The 19,884-nt window shown below is 42.3% G+C and overlaps 1 protein-coding gene across 2 annotated transcripts in view; it reads right to left on the bottom strand.

Annotated features, from left to right (window-relative positions):
• Positions 1-19,884, bottom strand: part of FAM160A1 (family with sequence similarity 160 member A1) — a 185,741-nt gene that overhangs the window by 92,740 nt on the left and 73,117 nt on the right. Inside the window, exon 2 of one of the 2 annotated variants that reach the window (XM_038755011.1) lies at positions 7,985-8,077. The gene's annotated coding sequence lies outside the window, so the exon portion shown is untranslated. Of the gene's footprint in view, positions 1-7,984; positions 8,078-19,884 lie in introns of those variants that run through there. The other variant, XM_038755012.1, reaches the window with a different exon arrangement.

Here is a 19,884-nt window from a genome sequence, read left to right as displayed (position 1 = left end):
GCACCAAACCTCTCTTCTATAGCAAATATTCAGGGAGAAGATAATGCCATCAAGCAATTAAACAACATAAATAGTCACAGAGTAAACTGAGGTTGTGATTTACTGACTCAAGATAAAGGCTAAACTATTTGTAAATATTGCAGAATGGCTCAGCTCTGATATCACCAAGCACAAAGACAAACTGGCCTTGTTCAAAAACACAGCATATATTTTGCCCACAAATGGGACTGATCTTCTTAACCTTCTGAACCAAGATAAATAATGGGCCCAAATGATGTGTATTCACAGATTACTCCTTCAACTATGAAACAGTGTCACAGGAAAGCTTATCCTTTGATCTAAATATTCACTCATTAAAAAGAATATGGGTAGGAAGGACTTAACAAGAGGGGGACGATAAATATTATTAGACAGAGCACAAGCCATTTTTATGGTATCTGTTAAGTGCTTACTATGTGTTGTACACTGTATTAAATACTGGGGTAGATACAAGCTAATCAGATTAGACACAGTCCGTGTCTCACATGGGGCTTACAGTGTTAATCGACATTTCACAGATGAGGTAACTGAGGCACAAAGAAGTTAAATGACTTGCCCAGCAGACAAGTGGCAGAATGGGGATTAGAACCCAGCCAGGCCCATGTGCTATCCACTAGGTCATGCTGCTTCAATCTTGCAAGAATGAGTTTTTCATGAAAGCAACATAAAAGAAAAACAATGCCACAAAATGTATGAAATTACCAAACAGCATCTCCTGAAGGCCCATATGTTACATAGCCAAAAAGCTCCTTATTCAAAATCAACATGAAGAGAAACAATGACATTTCTAAAGTACTTCTTTTTCTTCCATCTCTAAATTTCTTCAGGCTTGCACTACGCTGACTTCTTTGGTGTTACGGGTAGGAGTCAGATAATAACTCTACACTTCATCAATTCAGTAAGATGTTACTCACTGGAAAACAAAAATTCATTTCCATGTGACTTGTTCTTTTCTCAAATGTGGAAGGTAATATATTCCTTCACACAATTCTCTTAGGAGCAATGATGTTTATGTGGTACTTTCAAGATCAAGACATCAGATTTGAACTCAAATGAAGTACGGAAGCTATTGTGAACTATCAGAAAACTGGGTCAATAGATAAAAATGGAAATTCTGGATGTTTCTCTTTAATAAATTAAGTTTTCAAACCTGTTGCCTCATATAAAATAGGAGACACAATCACAGGTTGAACTTGGACAAGGTATCATTTGTCAATTTGTAATAACTTCTAAACACTTCAATATACTCTGGCTTATATGCAATTGTACTGCCACAAGGAATTTGGAATACTCTTCAAATTAAAAGGCATCATCACGTGCTGCTGCACAGACACTTTAGTAAGCATCATTATCATGAGCATATTAATGCAGGATAGTAAAACTCTGACCTTGCCCAGCAAGTCATTACTGAATGTCTATGTTCTAAAAATAGCCTGAACCAAATGGTTATAACATGACAAGGCATTCAAGACATAAATTTTTTACCAAAGGGTTAATTGTCAGTCATTTAGACTATGCCTCCTTGTAGCATAGCTTATTTATTCTGGGCAAAACACCCCCTCTTTTTCATTAATTCTTGACTTCATCAAGCCACTCAGTTCACTTGTCTCACCACAGCCACCTGCAGTATAAGCTTTCCAAATCGCTGAGCCAAAATGTATATGCGATGATGCAGATCTTCCTAAATCAGGGCTCTGCATTGAAAATCTCTAAATCAGAACTCTTCCAGTTATAATTTGTAGCAAGGATCTTTACATCCAGCTCAGGGGTGGAGGAATGACTGACTGCAAGCCACTTCTCAAACATTCATTCATTCATTCATTCAATCGTATTTATTGAGCGCTTACTGTGTGCAGAGCACTGTACAAAGCGCTTGGGAAGTACCAGTTGGCAACATATAGGGACGGTCCCTACCCAACAGTGGGCTCACAGTCAAGAAGACTGTGCGAGCCCCAGGGGGGACACAGGGACTGTGTGCAACCTGAGAGCACTGAATCTGACCTAGTGCCTAGCCCAGTGCTGGCACATAATAATAATAATAATGGCATTTATTAAGTGCTTACTATGTGCAAAGCACTGTTCTAAGCGCTGGGGTGGTTACAAGGTGATCAGATTATCCCATGGGGGGCTCACAGTCTTAACCCCCATTTTACAGATGAAGGAACTGAGGCACAGAGAAGTTAAGTGACTTGCCCAAGGTCACACAGCAGGCAATTGGCGGAACCAGGATTTGAACCCGTGACCTCTGACTCCAAAGCCTGGGCTCTTTCCACTGAGCCACGCTGCTTCTCTAAGTGCTTAATAGTAAGTGCTTAATAACGAAGCAGTGTGGCCTACTGGAAAGAACACAGACCCGGGAGTCAGAGGTCCTGGGTTCTAATCCTGGCTCTGCCATCAGTCTGCTATATGACCTTGGGCTGGTCACTTAGCTTCTCTGTGCCTGTTACCTCATTTGTAAAAATGGGGATTAAGACTGTAAACCCTATGAGGGACAGGAACTGTATCCAACTCAACAATTTTTTACCTACCCCAGTGTTTAATACAGTGCCTGACACATATTAAGTGCTTAACAAATACCATACAAAGCTATAATTAATATTAGTATTATACTAAGGAAAGGTTTCTGGGTGCGTTAGGAAGAGGGCACATGGACAAATAAAAAGTTGACCTGGAGACAAGTGACAGCAGATTCTAACAATAATCATTTGGAGTAATACTAAGAGTAATTTCCAGATCCGAAGATTGAACGTTTAAATCACATCGGGGTGAAACGTTTCTGTTTTTCTGCTCTAAAATGTTCTCCACCAGTTTTTCTCCCACAGACTCCCAGCAGTCCAAGTCACTAAACTGTTTTTTTCATTTAATAATATGTAACAAATTAAGCCTGAATCACACCCCCCCCAAATTTGAACATGATCCAGTCAACTGTATTTATTGAGTGCTTTCTGTGTGCTTGGAAGGGTATAATTTAACAATATAACAACAGACATTTTCCCTGCCCACAAAGAGCCTAGAGTCTAAAAGACATTCTAAATCCAGACCAATACTTGTTTATTCTTTGGGCACTTGGTATTCACCCCACCCTCAGTTCCAAAGCACATATGAATTTATGTAATTTATTTACTTTAACATCTGCCTCCCCTGCAGACTGTAAGATCATTGCATACAGGGAAAGTGTCTATTAATTTTGTTTTACTGTACTTTCCCAAGAGCTTAGTACAGTTCACTACATACAGTAAGCGCCCAATAAGTACCATTGATTGAATGCTTTTAACTGTTTTATCAGTTAATTTGCAACCCAGAACCTCTCAGTAGCAGAACTGACTTTGTGCCGGAGTCTATAGGCAGAGGCCCAAGACCTCCAGGGCAGTTCAGCTGGAACATGTCTAAGACTAGAGATTTCTTTACCACTCCCTGCTCACAGATCTGGAAGTAGAGCAGCTCCCCGCTCAGGGATAGGGAAGTAGAGGAATTTCCACTCCTCAAATCAAAACCTCCACCAACTCCTCCAAACTTTCAACCAGGAGGAGGAGACACTGGGAAACGGGCCAGTACTCGGCAGTATTCAGAGCAGCACAAGTTAAGCAAGTTCTGATTTAGGGGAAAAGAGGTCTTCCTACTGACTTGAATTAGAAATAGAGGGGTTGTAGGAGACTCTAGCCAGATTCTCTATATCTGGCTGGGCCTTTCTATCACCTCAAGAAGGAAGATTAGGAAATTCTTCACTGAATTCTGCTCTTTCCTTGACCTTCTTTCTCTTTCTCTTCTTCCTCCTGTTACTTTTGCCATTTCCTCCTCTTCAAGTCTGTATCTCTAACAAGTGGCTGGCTAGGACTCATCACTGGCCAAGCTGCTAAGGACGTAGTATGGAGTAGTGGAAAGAGCATGGGCCTAAACTAGAGCCACCTGGATTCTAATTCCGGCTCTGCCGCTTGTCTGCTACGTGGCCTTGGGCAAGTCACTTCATTTCTCGGAGCCTCAGTTACCTCATCTGTAAAATGAGGATTGAGACTGTGAGCCCCATGTGGGACAGGGACTGTGTCCAACCCGATTTGCTTGTATCCACCCCAGTGCTTAGTACAATGCTTGGCACATGTAAGCGCTTAACAAATACCATAATTATTTTTTGAGATGTTCCCCCTCCCCGCTCCCATGGTAGCTTCAGGAATCTCCCAGTTGGGAGATCTGAATAAAATTCCAAACACTACTTGGATGGAGATGTCCTCTAGACTGGGAAGCAGAGGAGAATGAATTTGGAATGGCTAAAGCTGCAGTACTAGGTAATATTGGGGTGAAAAATAAGTGGCATCGAAAGGCTGTGAATGGAAACCTGAATATGGAAAAAAAAATAATCAGGCTTCAAATCATAAAAACTAAGCCTGTTTGAAGCCATAAGTGTCTGCAAATCTGTGGAAAGGTTTAGATGTTACATTAACAAAAAGGTTAAGCAAGTCCCCAACAGAGTGCTTCCATCTTGACAGATCAGTGAACCCAGGCACAGAATTATACTGTGCTATATCATGTGGCTGGTGGGCAGTTTATCCATTTCTTCTGCTACTAAGTGTAAATTGCATTTTCCAGCTTATGCCTTTCTTAGACCTTTTTCACCTCTGCCCTGTGCCTTCCCCTTTATCCCATACTCCCGGGTCTACTTGTTACTTTTAGATAGGCTTGTCTCACTGCCCAACCACCACTTTTATTTCCATCACAGATCATTTTACCACCAATTGGCACCTGTCATGACCCAGTGCCCGCTGATAGCTCCATTTGTGAAGAGGGGAATTCTGCTCCAAAAATGCAGCGCATGAAGGAACCAGCCATTTTCTCTTCCTGCGATCTCTGACTTGGGAGTGAAGCAGCCCCTTTGATCAAGGACCGAGGGCCCCCAGGTCAGTTCTGGCCCTGAGGGAACTCTCTAGAGGAGGCAGCATGATCTCGTGGAAAGAGCGTGGAGCTGTGGGTCAGGACATCCATGTTCTACTCCCAGCTCTGGGACCTTGGGCAAGTCATTTAACCTCTTGTTGCCTCTGTTTATTCAACTGTTAAATGGGGATAAAATACCTGCCATCCCTTCATCTTAGACTGTGAGCACCATGTGGGACTGAATTGGATCCGATCTAATTATCTTGTTGTGCCTATCCTAGTGCAAGGCACAGTGCTTGTCACATAGTAAGTCGTTAATACCATCATTATTAAAAAAGATGTCCTCAAAGGGGATCTCAGTCATATATTTTGCTAAAGATTGGCGTAAAACCTGCACATGGGCACAGGGTAACCCACCTTACCCATAGGGACCCTTTAGGAATGTTTAAACTGTTGAAATGACTAATTTGAAGAATGATTGATTATTGATTTTGACACCTGTCTACATGTTTTGTTGTCTGCCTCCCCCTTCTAGGCTGTGAGCCCGTTGTTGGGAAAGGGACCGTCCCTATATGTTGCCAACTTGTACTTCCCCAGTGCTTAGTATGGTGCTCTACACACAGTAAGTGCTCATGAATGAATATTGAATTTTTTTTCTTTTGGACTATACAACTTAGCAAGCCCTGTGGATTCAACATTTTGTTTTGGGCAAAAAAAAATTAAAAATCTCCATTCAATAAGTTCTTCAACAGGCATGAGAGGGGTGAAAGCATTGCTTAAACCTAGAATATCAGCACTGTTTCACAGCTGGCTTTGTGATATATGCACAATGGAGGCAAATGCAGTAGTGTGGACTGGTAGACAGAGCACGGGCCTGGGACTCAGAGAGCTGAGTTCTAATCTCAGCTCTGTGACCCTGGGCAAGTTACATAACTTCTCTCTGCATCAGTTTCCCCTTTTGTAAAACTGAGATTAAGTACTATATTAATAATAATAATGGCATTTATTAAGTGTTTATGGGTAGGGACCGTCTCTATATGTTGCCAACTTGTACTTCCCAAGTGCTTAGTACAGTGCTCTGCACACAGTAAGCACTCAATAAATACGACTGAATGAATGAATGAATGGATGCAAAGCACTGTTCTAAGCACTGGGGAGGTTACAGGGTTGTCAGGCTGTCCCATGGGGGGCTCACACTCTTAATCCCCATTTTACAGATGAGGTAACTGAGGCACAGAGAAGTTAAATGGCTTGCCCAAAGTCACACAGCTGACAGTTGGTAGAGCCGGAATTTGAACTCATGACCTCTGACTCCAAAGCCCGTCCTCTTTCCACTGAGCCACGCTGCTTCTCTATATTCTCCCTCCTACTTAGAGTGTGAGCCCCATGAGGAACAGGGACAGATTATCTTGTTTCTACCCCAAAGCTTAGTACAGTGCTTGGCATGTAAGCACTTAAGCTACACCACAATTATTATTTTTATTACTATTACAAGTAGTTAAGAGGCATGTACTCCACCTAAAATGCTGTCAGACCTGAAGTGGGACCCTGAATCACTCCATAATGATTGCTTCAACAACAGGCACCACACCTGTGTGTTCCAAATATCTCTAGTCATGGCTAAACAGTCAAGAAGCTAAAATGTACACTTTACTCAATTTGGAAGGGCTGTGAATTCAATGTTACTTTCTGCTCCTTATCTCCCAACTATTTTAAGCCACGAAAACGACCTTAAGGATGAATTTGCCTTAAACACTTAAAATGCTGAAATGCAGATGGCAGCCGAATACAAAAAAAGAGAGAGAGATTCAGACTCATACTTATTACCATGATACTTTAGCTTAGAAGATAAGAGCTCCCCCTTTGGGAATAAGAAGCATTAACTTCCCTGAAAAGGAAAAAACGAAAAGTAATCCAAGTAGAAAGTCAGACGGAAAATGCCAGGAGCCTTTGCGTTCTTCTTTCTCTTTCCAAAGCTTAAAGTTCACGGGGTTAACAACGCTCCAGAAATTAGTGCTCGGTTCATTGAGCCACTGGAGAGATGAAAAGGGAATGACAATTGTGCACAACAGGGTAAACTGGGATTTTCAGAACAAAGAGTCGGGGGTTGGAGTCAGGAGCCTCCAGCAATCTTGAAACTGGGTACAGTGTCACGTCAGTGGGCAGATGAGGAGATACCTTCATGGGTTGTCCCCTGTTCTTTCGTCATTCTGGGCTTTCCCTTAAGACACAGTACAGCCGTTGGCAAATAGAAGGATGCCAGAGCAAACAACCCAGATTGCCAGAGCAAAGAATCTGTAATGTTAGAGCAAGGAAGCCAAAATGTCACCCCAAACTGGCCATGGCTGTGAGACCCGGCTGCTTCCTAGAGAGCTCCCTGCATAATTCAGAAGGTGCAGAAGAGGTTTATTTTAAGCTTCTTGATGGCAGGGATCCTATCTACCAACTCAATTTTATTATACTCTCCAAAGCACTTAGTACAGGGCTCGGAGAAACAGCCTGGCCTAGTGGAAAGAGTATAGTCCTGGAAGTCAGAGGGCCTGGATTCTAATCCCAGCTCTGCCCCTTGTCTGCTATACGAACTAGGGCAAGTCAATTTCTCTATGCCTCAGTTACCTCATCTCTAAAATGGGCATTAAGACTAAGCCCTATGTGGGACAGGAACTGTGTCCCACTCCCATTATCTCCTCTAGGCTATAAGCTCATTGGGGACAGGGAATGGATCTATCAACTCTGTTTAAATGTACTCTATCAAGTACTTCGCACAGTGCTTGGCACGCAGTAAGCACTCAGTAGTGATGATCAATTGACTGCACACAATAAATGCTCAATAAATACCATCAATTCATTGACTGGTTGAATGTGGTGAGGAAGGTGGAGGTGGTGAGGAAGTGAGAAAAATGGGAGCAGCTAAGAAAGTTAGCAGATGCATGTGCTGAGGAGCTGAAATGAGGGATAAAAGGTGCCATTTGGGGCGCACGAAAGGGTAGGCTTTGGGCTACCTCTACTCAGTCCCGTGGGCGGGGGGGGGGGGGGGTGATGGGCTAGGCGAACTCAGGGTTTACTTCAGATAATGACTTACCTCAAAAAAGGAAGCTACCTTGATTTGATAACTGCCAATCACAAGCCCACGAGAAAAAATTTCCTGACAGTAGCACTTCTGCTGCTCTGGCCCCTAATGGAAATAAAATGTTACTTTTATTAATAAAAATCAGCCCTAAAATTTTAAAATACATTTAATAAATTGCCTCCATAGAACTGAAACTGCTAAATAAAATCCAACCAATGGTATACACATACCATCATCTGGAGGTCACACAGAAAGAAATTAATACCAACCAGGTATTTGGGATTACAACGACACAATATTTTTGAAGATTTGCTGCTTATGATTCATCTTCCATTATGGATTGTGAAAGGACAAAATAGATTATATTTTTTTAAAAATCCCTGCATCCAAAAAATGGCACATTTAGAAAATGACAGTGGATAAAACGAGGAAAATAAATCATGTATGGGCCATTAACTGCAGCCTTCCTTCAACAACCACCACTCCCTGGACCAGCCCTCTAGCCCCTGCCAACTTTTCTGACGCACATTTGTGTTCTCTATCCATTTATCACCTGTTTTTATCACCCACTTCCCAACACAATTTGTTCCACTTCATGTTTCTAGTTTAAATGAGAGCGTTCTATATATCAGCAGCATGGACAATGGAATTCAGTACACACTCTGGTGTACCTTTTAGAGGCAAATGCTTCACTGCCTCTCTCAGATCTGCGTGGAACACAGAATTGCTCGCTTTATGTTGAAAGAGGAAGCAGAAAAGAACTGCATCCATCAAACCTGCAGAGGCAAAGGCATAATCTAACACCTTAAATTATTATTTACCCGGATTTACTTAGATGTCCCACTGTACTTGAGCACTGTAATTCTCCAAAGCACCACAGGTGAGGGACTGCAACTCCAGCTAGCAACAAAACAGACCTCCCATCCAAATTCCATCCCAACAATCACTCAAATCAATCAATCCTATTTATTGAGCACATACTATGTGCAGAGCACTGTAGTAAGCACTTGGGAGAGTACAATATAACAGAGTTGGGAGGCACGTTCCCTGCCCTCAAGATGTATGAATGGGGCTCAGGGATAGGAAACAAAGACATAAGAAGCAAAGACAAAGACAGAGAAGCAGCGTGGCCCAGTGGAAAGAGCACGGGCTTTGGAGTCAGAGGTCATGGGTTCAAATCCCAGCTCCGCCAACTTTGAGCTGTGTGACTTTGGGCAAGTCACTTAACTTTTCTGGGCGTCAGTTACCTCATCTGCAAAATGGGGACTAAAACTGTGAGCCCCCCATGGGACAACCTGATCATCTTGTAACCTCCCCAGTGCTTAGAACAGTGCTTTGCACATAATAAGTGCTTAACAAATATTATTATCATTATTATTATTATTATTATTATTATTATTATTATTATTATTATTATTATTATTATTAGACATCGGCTTCAGTCAAACCACCAAGCCAAAAATAACGTTGATTGTGTTGAGTTGCCCAGTTTTTTTCAGGACAAGGAATTCCATGCTTCCTGCCTCAGCACTTAGAACTGTGCTTTGCACATAGTAAGCGCTTAATAAATGCTATTATTATTATATCGCAGCACATCCCAAAAAGCTTCACTGGATGTGTTCATGCAGCCCACAAAATCTTCAAAGCCAGCATTTCTACTATTTCACCACTTCTAAAAATTACTTATTTCCCTAGCACTTTGGAAGTGTTCAAGCTAGCACCAGAGGTAATGAGTTCATCAAGAAATGCTTTCCAGCTTGTGAAGCTTGTATTCTGACTCTTTAGGCATCCTGAAAGCACAGCAAGTTTTCCACCTTGACCACTGAAAGTTCATTTCTTCAGCAAGACAGAGTCTTAAATGTGAGTTTTAGGGGACAGGAAAGAAATAGGGCCACAAATTACTGCAGAACATCCGGTTTTATAGAAAGCTACTGGCAAAATGGATGCTCCTCATATTTAATAGTTATGCAGCAAAAAACTCAAAGCCACTTTTGAGAATTTTTAAGGGATAAACTGAGGGTGTGGGGGGAGGTGTTGAAGTTATTCTTCTTTAGGGTGGATAAAGAGTAATGGGACAATCTAAGGGAAATGTAACTTCAACATCCTTGTGATTAAAACTGAAGACAGATGCCAAGGGCTTCAGTATTGGTTTTGCTGAGGATGTTTAAAACTGGTTCTGAGAAGTAGGGTGTTCTACTGGAAAGAACGCGGACCTGGGAACCAGAGAAGGTAGGTTCTAATCCTGGCTCCACCACTTGTCTGCTTTGTGGCCTTGGGCAAATCACTTAACTTCTCAGTGCTTCAGTTACCTCATCTGTAAAATGGGATTAATACTGTGAGTCCCATGTGGGACAGCGACTATGTCCAACCTGATTATCTTATATCTACCCCAGAGCTTAGTAGAATGCTTGGCACATAGTAAGCACATTACAAATGCCTTAAAAAAAATCTGTTGCAATGTATTCTCTCAAGGGCTTAATACAGTGCACTGCAAACAGTAAGTGCTCAATAAATATCATTAATTGATTGACAGATCCATCTTAAAACCTATATGCTTCATTTTTGATTAACCACATGACTAACCACAATGAAGGATTAACCAACTACTGCCTCTATGTGAAAGACTCCCAAATCTACTTGACTGATCTTGACCTCTTTCCTTCTCTGCAATCTCCCATCTCCTCCTGTCTCCAGAACACATCTCCATGGATGTGACACTGGGACTTCCAAATGTCTAAACTGAACTCATCTTCTCTCCCAAATCCTCGCCTCTAATTTTCCTACCACTGTAATAATAATAGTGACGGTATTTGTTAAGTGCTTACTATGTGCCGAGCACTGTTCTAAGCACTGGGGGAGATACAAGGTAATCAGGTTGTCCCACGTGGGGCTCACAGTCTTCATCCCCATTTGACAGATTAGATAACTGAGGCCCAGAGAAGTGAAGTGACTTGCCCAAAGTCACACAGCTGACAAGTGGTGGAGCCAGGATTCGAACCCATGACCTCTGACTCCCAAGCCCAGGCTCTTTCCATTGAGTCATGCTGCTTCCCATCATGCTTGTAGGCAACTCCATCTTCCTCCCCATCCCTCAACCCTACAACCCTGGCATTATCCTTGACTTTTCTTTCCCTTTCATATTCAGCCAGTAAGTCACCAAATTCTATCAGTTCTTCACATCTCCAGAATCTGCCCCTTCTTCCCCATCCTAATTTCCACCACTTAAATGATGATGACAATAATAATAATAATAACTGTGGCATTTGTTAAGTGCTTACTATGTGCGAGGCACTGTGCTAAGCACTAGGGTGGATACAAGCAAATCAGGTTGAACACAGTCCCTGTCATTCATTGTCTTAATATCCATTTTACAGACGAGGTAACAGGCACAGAGATGTGACTTGCTCAGGGTCACACAGCAGACATGTGGTGGAGCCAGGATTAGTATCCAGGTCCCTCTGACTCCTAGCCCATGCTATCCACTAGACCATGCTGCTTCTAACATAATTATGTAGGATTTCATGATTATAAGTACTGATGTGAGCATGCTGCTGAGAAAACTGGATGTTAATAACAGAATATCATGCAATTCCAGGCCACATCATCCTCATCTCAGATTATCAATTGCACTACAAGTCATTATTTTTGATGAGGATTCTAGAAAAGGATAAAAACCAAACCTACAGGGCCAGAACCAAAGAAAAAATCCTTAATATTACAGAAATATCTACAAATTTACTCCAAAATCTACCTCTTTCTAAATGGGTTTCCTCTCCATCTCCCTCAACCACCGAAAAGTAATGTCATGTGCTTACAGACTCACACAGCAAATGACAAACCTTTTGCCTTAACCAAATGCATTACCATGGCAACAAAGACACTACATGCACAGCTATCTACCTGCCACAACCCATTAAATTATTTAACATGCCTATACCACAGTGACACTGTGTAAATGATCACATTCATTAGCGGTGTGTCAGTTCTTAAAAAAATTGTAAATACTTGACAACTAAATTGATCACAAATGAAACCTGCACTCTTAGAAAGGAGGGAGAAAAGAACTGAATGTTCTTGGTTCCATGCTTCACTGTAGGACTTTTAGGAGTGTCTATGAGCACAGAGAATCTTCCCAGCTGTCTTAAAAATAACATTTGTCCCTTATTTACCCACTCTTGATGACCAAATAGATACTCTCAACTCCACCCTCTCTTCTCAACTCACTCACTCCCCTAGCCCTTCATCACTCTTGCACCACTAACCCACAGCCCTGGATCACCTCTACTGTCCACCTCCTTCGCTCTTATGCTCAAGCCGCTGACACTGCTGGACGAAATCTCAACACCAGGCCAAACTTGCCCACTTGAAGTTTGTCCTTTCTTGCCTTAACTCTGCCCTCTCCTCTGCCTGGCAAAATTATTTCTATTCCCTTATTGACACCCACGCCCATCACCCTCGTTAGTTGTTCTGGACATTTAACTCCATCCTCAGGCCCTCTGGCCCTCCCCCATCCCTCACTCCCAACGATCTGGCCACTACCTGACTAGGAAAATTAACACCATCAAGCCTGAACTCCCCCAAATCACCTCTCCTCCTCCTCCATCCACCCCGCCTCTTGACCCCCTCTTCTACTTTCCCATCCTTCCCAGCAGTATCTTCAGAGGAGCGCTCCTCCCTCCTCTCAAGTGCCGCCCCCTCCACATACGCATCAGACCCCATTCTAACCCAATTTATAAAATATCTCACCCCTTCCCTCCTCCCCTCAACTTCCATCTTCACATCTTCAATTGTTCACTCTCCAACAGCTTCTTCCCCTCTGCCTTCAAACATGCCCACATCTCCCCCATCCTAAAAAAACCTTCTCTTGACCCCACAGCCTCCTCCAGTTATTGTCCCATGTCCCTCCTACCCTTCCTTTCCAAACTCCTGGAGTGTCTTGGAAGTCACTTAAGATCACACAGCAGACAAGTGGCAGTCAGAATTAGAACCCAGGTCCTTTCCACTAAGCCACGTTTAATAATAATAATAGTAATAATAATGTTGGTATTTATTAAGCGCTTACTATGTGCAAAGCACTGTTCTAAGCGCTGGGGAGGATACAAGGTGATCAGGTTGTCCCACGTGGGGCTCACAGTCTTCATCCCCATTTTACAGATGAGGTAACTGAGGCCCAGAGAAGTGAAGTGACTTGCCCAAAGTCACACAGCTGGCAATGGGCGGAGTGGGATTTGAACCCATGACCTCTGACTCCAAAGCCTGGGCTCTTTTCCACTGAGCCACGCCACGCTGCTTCTCTAATGATCCAATGCTTTAAGATATTTGATCAAATGTCTAATTCTCACTTTCAATCAGCTGATTTGCATGCAAACACACATCTGTGGGTATAACAGAATGATAGATGTAAGTAAAACCCCAGAACAAAAAAATTTGCCTGTGAATATACACCCTGGAATTGAAAGAGAATCCTGCATTCCCTAGATGAGAAATAATGAAGAAATGAAAGTTTCATGGGCTTCCATGGGGTAACCTTTCTGCTACATTCTCTGGGCTGCAAGAGTCCAGGTTCAGGTGACATACACTGAAGCATTCCTAATGGGCTCAGGTAACCCAAGTGCTCTTTCTACCTGAAACGAAGCTGCTGAACCGAAAGGGTTGATTCCTCCCTGTAGACCAATTTGTCCACAGTTCTCTGCCCTAGAAAACAAGGTTAAGGACAAGCTTTTCCCAGCTGATGCTTTCACATACACTCAGCCAATGTCTAAATCTACGCAACTTTTTCCTCTTTCACCACATATGTATTTCCCCTTCATTTTCTTTACCTCTCTCCACTGCCCACATCCAGCTTTACTACACAGTGGAGTCACCTTGAGTCAGCAACACCAAACCAATACTCTTCTCATATTTATACCTTTGCCTATTTACACCTTTGCCCTAGAGACAAAATTATGTTGCCAACAGGGAACTACAACCTCTGCCAGGAAAAAGGAGGGCTAACGTAAGGTTTTCAAGGTTTATTAAAAATCCGTATTATATCTTCTTTCTCCATGTGCCAGCCAGGAGAGTCCCTCATTTTTCCAACTGGTACTCAAAAAAAACGTTCCAGACCAGACACTCTTTGCAATCCCAATTGATTTAAGACCCTGTTTAATGGGCAGTCAGAAGAAAATATAAACACACATCATTTTTATATCATTTTGAAAATAGAGCTACAAATCCTGATGAATAGACATTAGCTCCCGGAATGGGAGGAAGAAGGCAAAGATGTTAGGGGCCTCTGGCTGTCAGAAATGCTGTACAACATATTTTGACACTCCTTTCCTTCTCCTCCATCCCTCCCCAAAAGTATTAACATCAGCTGAGGTGATAATGCTGCAATTAATCAGTCAGAACTACGGGCCGGCTAGAGGCCAGTAGTATCACTGAGTGACCACCCAAGCTAGAGAATTATTTTACAAAATTCTGGTTCATTGGGTTGGAAAGGTTACACCTATTTATCCACGGGTCTGTTTAAATAGATCCTAGAGCCTGAGTTCTGTGCCTAAGCAGAGCTTATGGAACTGTTTTCATTTTAAGCAATCAGTAGCCCTAAATTCTGAAAAGGTGAGCCCAGCCTGTTTTCTTCAGGGGGGATTTCTGACGTGGCCTACCCAGTGTGAGGTCAGGAAGACTGAGGGCTTAGGCAGTAATCGGAAGATTTTGAAGTTAACATACCATGGCCAATCACACAAAGAGAACCCTCAGCCTGGTTAAATTCCCTCCCATATACAGATAACATCTGTCCCAGTTCAAGAACATAATTATTTGCTAATGGAGACGTGTATTGAAATCTGAGATGTAGCCTTTAGCTCTGGACGGAAACCATTCAGTAAACTACCTTTAAGTAATGGGAGCTGACCAAATCTGGCAGGATTTCAACTTGCAGAATACAGCATAATCTGTCCTACTTTATCAAGAGAGCTTTTCAAGTGTGTGACTGTGGATATTCTCAGCCTCCAGCCCTGGAAAAATTAAACTGGTTTATAGATGGCCTAAAGCTCAGAAGGCTATTAAACTGGTTAACATTTTTAGAAGCCCCAAATTGTTCTGGGCCAATGATCCTGCACAAGAACAGATTTACCTTCCTGGCTACTGAGTTTATTATCTGATGGCCTTGAACAACAGCCAATTTTGTTGTCGATCTACTGCATATTAAGAGAACTGAGAGCACTGTTATTGAGTTCACAATAGGGATGGACTGAGTTATATCATTTATCATTATCATTCATCCAGTCACAAGAAGAAGAAGAGTATCATCCATGTTTCCATTTGGCCTTTGCCATAAGCATATCCCCGGTGAATGCATATGCCCAGTAAACACTGAAAGAGGCTTAGGCTTACTGCATTTCGCCGTCTTCTATTATTCTGTAATTGGATATTTCCTTCCTATTATGTCTTACTTGCTGAGAAGAATCAATCAAATGTATTTATTGAGCACTTACTATGTGCAGAGCACTGTACTAAGCACTTGGGAGAGTATGATATAACAGTGTAACAGAGTTGGTAGGCATGTTCCCTGCCCACAACGAGCTTACACCTAGAGGGGGAGACAGACATTAATATAAATAAGTTACGGATATGTACATAAGAGCTGCAGAGCTGAGGGAGGGGTGAATAAAAGGAGGAATTCCAAGTGCAAGGGTTCGGCAGAAGGAAGCAAGAGAAGAGGAAATGAAGGCTTAATCAGGGAAGGCCTCTTGGAGATGTGCACCTTCAATTAGGCATTGAAGGTGGAGAGAGTAACAATACAAATGGATTAATTCTAAAAATCTTGGATGCTGTTGGTCTCAAAATTTTAAAATTTTCTAAAGAACATTTTACAAGTCTACAAACCTAATCCTCTGGTAAGGAGGCAGAATTGGGCTCCCCAGGTTGGGGAGAGCAGGTGGCAGGCAGGGAATGGGGAGATTTGCCTCTTTGTAAATCCCATGATCACTGTCAAAGGGCACTTATGTTGACAGTCTAATATATGCAGCCTAAATTGAAGGCAGTAGAAAGTTCTACAGCTGATTAAAAGCTAGAGGCTCAATATTTATCCCCTGGCTGCCTGAAAACCAGCATTCTCATCCCAGACTAGAAATCATACCCTAAACTCTTGCCTCCTCCAAAAACACTGCTCAAAACTCACCTCTTCCATGAAGCTTGTCTGGCCTAATTCCACTTGACCTGAATCATTCCAAACACATCAATTGGATATGTGTATTTCCAGGGGGTTTTGTTAGGGTTGATGATGTAACTGTATTTGGGTTTGTCTGCCTCACAGGGTAACCCCAGGAGAGGGACCATGTTTCTTTGCGTCTTTTTGTCATTCACTCTCCACAACACTTTATATAGCTCTCTGCCCACTGTGTGCATGCGACAAACATGCATTCAAAATTTGAGAGGCTATGTGAGTTCATCTATAGAAATAGATCCATGGCTAGGCCTTTCCTGAAGTGACCTGTGGCTGGGAAAGACCCAGGTCCCTTGCCATTCCCCACCAGGGTTCACCCAGGACAGCTTTCTTTCCAGCCCTTTGCAAACCCATGGGGAACAGATACTGATGGTCTGAAACCCTGAACAGAAAGCGAGAGTTTCTGACAACCAAGCATTGTCCTCATTGTATTACCTCTACTTAGACTGGGAGCCCCATGTGGGACAGGAGTTTGTCCAACCTGGGTATCTTGTATCTTCCCCAGCACTTAGTACAGTGCTTGGTACATAGTACGCACTTACCACATTTTATTATTATTATTGTTATTATTATTAATAATGATGAAGAATATTCAAGAGTTCCATCTCATCAATGGGTGGGGCTTTCTATCTTCAGAATAAAGAAATTCAAAAGGATCATTTTAGCCAGTCTACCAACTGTATTAACATTTTTAGAGTATTAAAGCTAATCAATTTCTCCTTAATCTCAGCCAAAGGTAGAACAAAACACTGTGCCAGTCCTCAGGAAACTTATACTTTAAAGCAACTGAACTAACCAGTGCATAAACACAAAGACACAGATAAACATAAGGTATAGAAACATGTAGGTGTTGTAGCACCTACTATGTACAATTTTAATATTAATGCTCTTTCTTAGTTCCAAGAAAATAGAGCTAACATACTCACTGTACCTCAATCCTATCTATCTCGCCACTGACCTCTCGCCCACATCCTGCCTCTGATCTGGAACACCCTCCCTCTTTATATCCGACATAAAATTACTCCCCACACCTTCAAAGGCTTATTGAAATCAGCACATCTTCTCCAAGAGGACTTCCCTGACTAAGCCCTCTTTCCCTTTTCTTCCACTCCCTGCTGTGTCACCCTGACTTGCTATTTTTATTCACTACCCCCCCTAAGCTTTTATGTAAATATCCATAATTTATGTATATTAATGTCTGCCCTCCAGACTATAAAATCACTGGGAAGGGAATGTGTCTATTACATTGTGACACTGTACTCTCCCAAGCTCTGCACATAGTAAGCATTCAGTACATAGGAATGATTGACTAAGCAAATGTTAAGTCTAATAACATAGAAGCATAAAATTGAACGAAGTGATAGAAACATATTTTTTACAGGGATGAAACAAGACCAAGACACAATGTAAATATGTGCTAATAATGAAAGATTTTGAATTAGATATTTTGGTAAATGCAGTACTTAATTTTCAAATTGCAATTTCTCACATCCTCTTCAAGCAAAAAGCACCTTGGGCTAACATACCAGAAATTCACCATTATTTATGCTACATAGATGTCATTATCTAAGGCTATACAGAAATGGGTTTCAGTCACTTTATACAGTTGTCAAAATATTGTAAAGGGAGGGGGAAGGGAATTGCTTCAACCAAAGTAAAATCTAGTAGCGCTACCATGAAAGAATGATGTATGAGTCTTTTGCTAAAAAAAAATCAAGATTCTTTACAAACATGATCTTGAGGCACCTCTCAACCCTACAAGGTACTGACATTAGAAGTTCCATCCCTGCTTTACAAATTCAAGAAGTAGTGTGGCCTAATGGAAAGAGTACACACAGGTTTGGTAGTCAAAGGACTTGGGTTCTAATTCCCACTCTCCCAGTTTTCGGCTCTGTGATCTTGGGCAAGTCACTTAACTTCTTTGTGCATCAATTTTCTCATCTACACCTGAGACTATGGGACGGAAACTGTGTCTGCCCTGATTACCTTGTATCTACCCCAGGGTTCAGTATGGTACTTGCCACATAGTAAGCACTTAAGTAATGCCACCATTATTACTATCATTAAGTACGAAAATTCAAACCTTCCATGGGGTCAAATGGGAGAGTCGACAGAAGGAAGAGGACTGGAAACAGAGTTTCTCAGCTTCCAGTCTACTACAGATTCTATAATCATATGGAGGGTCATCACTTTCATCTGTCAACTCAGAGAATTCTCTTGGGTTCACAGGGACCCATTTATGCCACCCAGGCGAAAAGACCTCAGCCAGTGCAGGGTTGAATCAGCCCCCAGAACCAATAGCTCCTGGACTCAAATGGGGTAGGGGAAAATGGAACTCCCACCCTGGCACTGAGAAGTAGATCCGGTCTTTAAAACCTCTCCCCGACACCCAGCCCTGACTGCCCCACTCCAGCCAGGTACATCCCAGGCCTCAAATCCCTCCTGAGGACAGCCATACCTACCTGAAAATGAATACCAGGCTGCCCGGAATTTGTCGGCATTTCATTCTGATTACTTTTCCCTTTTTTTCTGAAATGGTCACGTGTCTTAACTGCCACTCTTCCTCATTTGATCTTTGATGATTGAGCTCCATTACCTATCAGGAAAGAATTCTTCCTGACAAGCTCTAAGGATAGTGTGAATTTAATGTGCTATTTTCCCTAGGATAAACCCAAGCCTAGACAACACTGCCATCCCATGCTTCCACGGAAGCTTTTCTGACAGACACAGTATTTTCCAGTGAATGCTCCTGCAACACAATTTATCAGTGTCTGCTTAAACAAGATTGGAGGTACGAAGGCACAAACAGCACACGCACATGCACACAAACACACACACAGTCATTACCCCCTAAATGTCATAGATAATAGCAATCAATTTTTTTGCGTGTGTAGAGACCAACCACATAAATACTTAGATGATCAATGGAGCACCTGTTCCACCTTTCATTTATTTTTTAATCTTCTCGCAAGTAGCTCTCAGATTTCAGTGATATATGTAAATTTAGCCATTTTCAGAGGTGGTGAGGAATTCCCACTTTATTGAGGAAAGAATTCACGTTAACCATCAAGTTCATATCTCCCCCTCCTCAGAAACCTCAAATGCTTATCCACCCACCTCCACAACAAACAGAAACTACTTGCCATCAGCTTTGGGACACTCAGCTCTCCTCCGCCTACCTTACCTCACTGATTTCCTACTACAGCCCAGTCTGTACACTTCATTCCTACCACAACCTACTCTCTGTACCTCATTCTCATCTATCTCTCCGCCAACCCCTTACCTGTGCCCACCCACTGGCGTGGACCTCCTCCCCTTCAAATAAGACAGACCACCAATCAATTGATCAATCAATGGTAACTACTACATACTTCCTATGTGCAGAGCAGTATACTAAAGACTTGGGAGAGTACAATACAACAGAATTGGGAGACTCATTCTCTGCCCATAATGAGCTTACAGTCTATACTATCCCAAAGTCCTCCTAAAAATCACATCGCTATGAGGTCTTCCCTAACTAAGCCCTCATTTCTCCTCTTCATCCTCCCTTCTGTGTTGCCTATGCACATAGATCTGGAGCCCATAATCACTTGATAGAAACCCCACCTTCAGCCCCACAGAAATTCTGTACATATCCCTTATACTCTCCCATTTCTCCTTCTGTAATTTAATGTCCATCTCTCCCTCAGATTGCAAGCTCCTT

Source organism: Tachyglossus aculeatus, chromosome 12 (assembly GCF_015852505.1).
Source record: "Tachyglossus aculeatus isolate mTacAcu1 chromosome 12, mTacAcu1.pri, whole genome shotgun sequence".
Classification (NCBI taxonomy): Eukaryota; Metazoa; Chordata; class Mammalia; order Monotremata; family Tachyglossidae; genus Tachyglossus; species Tachyglossus aculeatus.
This window is presented reverse-complemented; position numbering and strand designations above follow the sequence as displayed.